Here is a 7,503-nt window from a genome sequence, read left to right as displayed (position 1 = left end):
ACTACTTTTTAAATAAATTTTGTTTTATAAAGAAAATTGTTTTTAAGTTAAACAAAAACTCTAGTCAAATTTCATCTGTGCACCCATTGTTTTTAGTTTGCCCTCCTAGTTTCATGAATTTGTGATTTTCATTTTTTTTTGGAACCCAAATATGATTTTGTTTTGTTTTAAAATTTTCATGAGAATGTGCTCCATTATTAACAATGTAGAACTTTGAAAGAAATAGGCATTTGTTTTTGATGCCATAGCTAATGGGACTTAATTTGATGTATAAAACATACATACAGGCAGGAAACCGACATATATTGAGGTTGTTTGTTTCTCTATCCAGATAAGTCATTTAAGTGAAGATAAAAAATTTGTTCGTTTAGACATTAAAAGTACAAGTCATCTGGATGGTTCATTTGAATGAGTTTTAAAATTTAGGTTTAATTTTGAAAATCGGCTGGTTGATCCAAATTGGTATAATGTCTATTATACCATCATGAAAACGACAAAACCACAAAAAAACATTTTCCACCAAAACTACAAAACACATTTTCCCCCAAAACCACAACACATATTTTTGTCAAAATCACAATTTTCTCGTAAAAATGTACTTTCCCGCCACAACAGATTTTCCTGTCAAAACCACAAAAATCTACTTTCACATCAAAACACGTTTTCCAACCAAAACCGCAAAAAGTGTTTTCCCGCAAAAACCGCAAAAACATGTTTTTCCGCTAAAACCGTAAAAACGTGGTTTCCTGCCAAAACAGCAAAAACGTGTTTTCCCGCCAAAATCATAAAATTGTGTGTTTCCCGCCAAACCGCAGAAACGCGGTTTCTCGCCAAAACCACAAAAAACGCATTTTCACCAAAATCGTAAAAAACATGTTTTTCCGCCAAAACCGCAAAAACGTGTTTCCCCACCAAAACCGTAAAAATGCGGGTTCCCACCAAAACCTGTTTTTCTGCCAAAACCTTAAAATTGTGTTTTCCCGTCAAACCCGCAAAAACATGTTTTCCGCCAAAATCGCAAAAACACGTATTCCTGCCAAAATTGCAAAAACGCGTTTTCGCGCCAAAATCGCAAAAACATGATTTCCCGCCAAAACCTTAAAACGTGTTTTCCCGCCAAAACTGCAAAAACATATTTTCCGCGGAAACTGCAAAATTGAGTACATGATGCTCTTACCATTGCTTTCATCTTTTAAATTTTAGTCTTACAAAATTTGAATTTCCACTTTGAGTTTCTACTTTGAGTTGTTTGGAAGTTTATTCAAATTTGAGTTTCTATTTTGAGTTTTATTAAAATTTAGTTGTAGTTAAATTTTAATGCAAATTTAAATAAAAATAAGTAAATTTATATAATATAAAAATTTATAAATGTGAAATGCTAATTTTAAATTAATTTCAGTGTAAATATATTTTACACTAAATAATAAAAATTAATCTAGCTAAAATTAATATCAAACATATGATTAAATCCAAAAAGAAGTGTATTTGTAATTTGTTTATTAAACTCATTGGATGGAAATAGAATTAAAGAAAAAAACATAAAATCCATCGAGATGACTTATCTAGATGGCTCATTTGGATGTATTACATAGATGGAGCAGCTGGATAGAGATGGTAGATGGAGAAACGGACAGCCCCATTCTAACAATTAACAAAACATGGTTCATGTAAATAAATTGAATGCAGCGTTAGAGTTAGGGGCTGTTTGTTTCACCATCTGTCATCTCCATCCAGATGATCCATTTGTATGATTTATTCAAATGATCCATTCAGATTTTTCGGACAGTTTGTTTGTCCATCCAGATGGTTCATCTAGATGAATCATCTAAATGAATTATATGTTTGTTTCTTTATTTTAATTTCCATCCAAATGAGTTTAGTAACCAAATTACCAAAATACATTTGTCTTGATTTAATCATATGTTAAAATTTACTACAATAATAACTTCTAACAAACAAAAAATTTGATAAACATGTATTTGAAAAAAAACTTTATAGAGTTTCAAACTAAAAGAATATTAATAATAAACCGACTGTAACTTCGGTTTTGGCGGAAAACGATTTTTTTGGTTTTAACGGAAAACGAGATTTTTCGATTTTGACGGAAAAATGAGATTTTTCGATTTTGCTGGGAAAATACAATTTTTGGTTTTGGCGAGAAAATACATTTTTGCGGTTTTGGCGGAAAAATGAATTTTTTCAGCTTTAGCGGGAAAACGCATTTTTCAGTTTTGGTGGGAAAGCGAGATTTTTTTTTTTTTGTTTTGGAGGGAAAATACAACTTTCGGTTTTGGCGAGAAAACACGTTATGTGGTTTTGGCGGGAAAACACGTTTTTCGGTTTTGGCGGAAAAACAAGATTTTTCGGTTTTGGCAGAAAAACGACAATTTTTGGTTTTGGCGAGAAAACACGTTTTACGATTTTGACGGGAAAACGCGTTTTTGCGTTTTTGGCGTGAAAACGCATTTTTTTAGTTTTGGCATGAAAACGCGTTTTCGGGTTTCGCGGAAAATGCGTTTTGCCGGGAAAATTATGTTTTTTTGGGTTTCGTGGAAAATGCGTTTTGGCGGGAAAATATATTTTTTTACGGTTTTCACGAGAACCAGTTTTGGCGGGAAATGCAATTTGATGAGAAAATGCATTTTTCGGTTTTTGGCGGGAAAACACGTTTTGTGGTTTTGGCGGGAAAACATGTTTTGTGTTTTTGGCGGGAAAACGTGTTTTTGTGATTTTGGCATGAAAACACGTTTTTACAATTTTTGCGGTAAAACACATTTTTTGCAATTTTGTGCGGAAATGCATTTTTAGGGTTTTGGTAGAGATGTCAAACAGGTTTACCCATCCCGTCACGTCCCGTACCGCGGCGGGTTAGTCATCGAGCGGGCCTGTCCCGCGCGGGCTGCGGTCCTCAGAATGTCGGCCCAAACCCGTACCGTTGAACATATAGGCCTTCGCGGGCCGTCCCGCAGGATGCCTCCTTATCAAACCGCCTACTACAACTTCCTTCATGAATGTTCAAGTGGAAGAGTTGTGTAAGAGAGTTGAAGATAGCTCATTAAGCTTCATTAAAACCTTATCAAAATCAATGCCATAAAGCTCTGTTTGTGCTTGCGTTCTTGAGTTAAAAGCCTTTTTTGTTATCAACATAAGATTTTATTAAGTTTGAATTTGATTGAGTTGTTGTCTTTGTAATAACTTGGCTCAAGTGTTGTATGTTGATAAACTATGGATTTGACCCATTTTATCTATAGTTTATAGGTGCTTTTACTAATAATTATATTATTATAGAGTCTATTTATTATATTTATAAGATAAGGAATGTTTTGGAGATAAGTGATGATTTTGGAGCATTTTGGAGATATTTGGAGCAAGCACCCGAGATGACCATCGAGATTGACTATCGGTCGATATTGGAGAGCTAGAATCGATCGATACACAAGACATGGTATCGATCGACAGCGAAGCGCGCAGAAAGCCCGTTTGGTCACAGCCGGCTTGAAGCCCAAGATTTCACTATTTTACAAGATTGCCCCTGACAAGTTTTTAACCTAATTATATAAGTTTTGCCGCCATGTTAGAGGCAAAGTGTGCTTTCTTTGTGTTTCATTGTTTTATTGATAGATAGGAGAGAAGATCCAAAGTTATAATTTGTGATTGGAACTCCATTGATATCTATTTTATCTATTCTATGAAGTTTTTATACTTAACCATTGTTATGAATTGCTTAGCCATGCCTGAGTAGTTCATTTGTTAAATTTTAGGGTTTAAATAGGTTAGGAGGGACTAGCCTCAACTATAGATTGTTGAGTTGTGATAATCATCTTTAGGATTGTTCATTAATGCCCGTTTCTAGATTAGCTACCTAGAACATGCCCTTGGATAGATTGATAAAAGCCATAGCTTTATTCTCATCCTGAAAACATTCTAATAGAGCAATGTTTCTTGATATAAGCAAGGCGAGAGCTGATTTAGTGAGCTTAGTAAGCATTCATTCAACCTGCGCATAAAGCTTGATTAGAGCGCGTTGATCGATATCATACTTAAATAATCGATCGACGGTGCAAAAGGTTCTATAGATCAATATAACGAGAGTTGAGATCATAGATCTAGTTAATAGACAACAAGTCAATGCCCGCAAGAGCCGAAAGACTTGTTGATCAAATAGTTGAGCTTTACATTATCATGCATGAAACTCATTAGGCATCTATAGGATTATAATTCCAACTTTCCTGAATAAAAACCCTAAGTCTAGCTATTTCCTTTTTAAGCACCAAAACCCCAGTTGTCAAAAAAAAAAAAAAAACACCAAAACCCCAAAAACGTGCTATTGAACAAACACTTGTTTTATAAAACTACAATTTACTTTTAAAACTCTTAAAACATCTTTGCTTAACAAATCATATTAGAATCCCTAGGTTCCCTAGCTCCCTGTGAATTCGATCCCTAGGTATTACAATTCGACCTCTTATTTGAGAGAGTATAAATCACTCCATAGGATAATTTGAATGGTATCATATGTCTTTATCAAAAGATCGTGAATCACTTTTCAAACTATACAAGTGACATGATATACAACTAACTTTTCTCCAAAACAACATCATTGTAACCAAATTTAATTTAAGAAAAACACCATTTCACAGTACTGAAAACAAAACCAATCAACTTAAACAAGAAATCCCACATTGTAATATATCAATCATAGTTGTGTGTAATAATAAGAGAAAACCAAATCAAAATACCACCAGAGCTCGAAGCTGGAGTCGTCATCGTCGGATCTTGAATCATCATCACCGGAGCTCGAATCATCATCGTCGGAACTCCTTATGTTTTCAGGGGGAAAAGTCACAAGAGTCGCTTTCTTCTCGCTCTCTCTCTCGTTTTTTCAGGTAAAATAAGAAATGAAAAAAATGCGGGTCCATGTAATCCCGCATGACCCGTTTCGCCCCATCCCGCAAAAAGCTCAGTCCCGCAAAGACCCGTCCCGCAAGGCCCGCAAATTTACGGACCTAGAAAACCTCATCCCAATACCGTTCCGTGACAGTCCTTTACGGGCCAGACCCGCGGTCCAAGTCCATGATTGCCATCTCTAGGTTTTGGCGTGAAAAAATCAATTTTAGGTTTTCGCGGGAAAATGCGTTTTTGTGGTTTTGTCAGTTTTCGTGCGTGACAAAATGATATTGTGTTTATGTTTGTAATTTATGAATAACATCATGGGCATAATAGACATTATACCATATTGAATGAACAATCTTCATCCAAATGGTCCAAATTGGATCAGCTGAATGGAATTTAAAGTTAAGCCTAAATTTCTGAAAATCGTCCGGATGATCTATCGGGATGAGTTGCATTTTTAGTGCCTAAACAAACAAAACTCTTATCTCCATCCAAAGGGCTCATCCGGATGAAGAAACGAACATACCCTCAGTCTCACAAGCTTAAAGAGCTGGAAGGTGTAACTCAAGAAAGTGATCCACATGCGAAACCGATGATTGTAGATGAAGGTCGAAGAGTAAAACCAAGGTGGAAACTGTTGAGTACTAGGTTAATATTTTGACTGTTATAAGGAAGAACCAAAGACTTGACCTCGCTTAGAGAGATAAAAGAGATAAGGTCGAGTCTTTGAAGTTGTAACAAACTTCTTCATCTTCGGTTGCATTGGTTTATTGTCACAAAGAAACACCAGAGGACAACTAAGGAAACTAACTGATTTGGTACAAAACAAATAGCAAACGCTGTAATTAGAGGCAAAGAAGCTTCATGCATGAGACGACTAATGAATGTTTAAACCTCAACGAGAGGAACAACGTTCAAAAGTAAGCAAATCCATAACCATAACATAAACAAGATTACATAGCTTATGGACGAGAAAAAAAGTCTATGGCTTGACTCCTATCACGTCCTGTATGAATTTCTCAGTAGTCAAATACGAAGATCCACCATTCAACGTGGCTCTCCGCACCATCTGAGAGATATCCATCACTCTCTTTCTCACTAAACCATCATACTTGTTCATCACACAACGAATAGCTGCATCTATCTCGTTTGCACTCACAAGCTCATCCCTACGTGCCCTGTAATCAAGCTTCAGCTCCACCGCGAGGTTCAGTTCCTTCACCATCAGAAACGCATTGAGCTGTTGCTCTGCATACATCGGCCACGTCACGATCGGCACACCAAACCATAAACTCTCTACTATAGAGTTCCATCCGCAGTGAGAAACAAACCTCCCACTGCCTTATGGTCCAATATTTCCACCTGAGGAGACCAACCGCATACCATTCCCCGTCCTTTGACACGGTCAAGGAACCCCTCAGGCAAAGAATCATCCTCTGCCCGGAGTGACCAGATGAATCTGTACTGACAAAGCTCAAGTCCATGAGCTATTTCCTTCACTACAGGACCCTTTAACCTCCCCATACTCCCAAAACAAAGGAACACAACTGAATCCTCGGGCTGATCATCAAGCCATTTCATCAGCTCGTCGCGACCCCCATGGTCCTGATCCGGATGAGGCTGGGCCTTGGGGTTAAATATAGGGCCAACAGCATAAACAGGAGGGTAACTCTTTTCACTACTAAAATGATTCACGGAGTAAGGCTCAATATCAATGGAGCTATTCACTAGTATTCCATTGGTTTTGTTAAATAACATGGCAAGTTTGACGTAAGCGTCATAACCATCTTCCATAAACAGAGCTGTCGGGAGAACATTGACTGGAACAGGGTTTACAAAGCCAGGAATCGATAGCATTTCTCCAGAATCTCTTACAAAAACCGATGTATCGTTACTATGTCTATCTGCTAGATACTGCAGCATAGCTAGGAACCCGGAAACTTGTAGTCAAAAACACATAGAAAGGGAGAGTTACGTCTCTTGCAACGTCAACCATTGAGAGACAGAAAAAATCAGCGACTATTCCCTTCATCTTAACTCCATCGAGTGAAGGAGACGATAACATACCAATGACTATGTTTCTCACTAGAGGGATGTTTCTCTCAGTGAAGTCGTATACGAAGGCTTCCGCAGATTGAGTGCTGCCAAGTGTTGGTTTATCTTCTAGCTCAGGGACATCAATGAATCTAACAAAGGGCAGAGACGAGGCAATTGAGTTAACATAGGTGTCCAGATGAGACTGACCTTGGAGCTTCATCACGAGGACTGTGATACGGATCCTATCGTCCTGGTTGATGAGACGCCTAGCAAGTTCAAGAAACGGAACGAGGTGACCAACGGTTGGTGTTGGGATGAAGATGAGCTCTGTGTTCCTCATCTCTAACAAGAGGTAGCTTTTGTTCTTTCCTCTGACAGCTTTTCTCTTGTAATGACAAGAACAGCAAACTAATTACGGAAAAAGAGAGTTAGTAATTTTCATCTTGACATTGTCACACGTGATGATTACTGTTAAGAGTGTTCAAAAATGCGGAGGTGGTCCTTGGCACACACTTTGGCAGTTTCAAGAGAGAAGCTTACAAAAGTAATGGCCGACATCAGCAAGTGGGATCC

General features: G+C 37.4%; 1 pseudogene; it reads right to left on the bottom strand.

Annotated features, from left to right (window-relative positions):
• Positions 1-5,738: 5,738 nt before the first annotated feature.
• Positions 5,739-7,310, bottom strand: LOC125594737 (annotated as a pseudogene).
• Between the last annotated feature and the right edge of the window lie 193 nt (positions 7,311-7,503).

Source organism: Brassica napus, assembly GCF_020379485.1.
Source record: "Brassica napus cultivar Da-Ae chromosome C4 unlocalized genomic scaffold, Da-Ae chrC04_Random_16, whole genome shotgun sequence".
Classification (NCBI taxonomy): domain Eukaryota; kingdom Viridiplantae; phylum Streptophyta; class Magnoliopsida; order Brassicales; family Brassicaceae; genus Brassica; species Brassica napus.
Note: the sequence above shows the minus strand (reverse complement) of the source record. Positions and strands in the feature narration are given on the sequence as shown.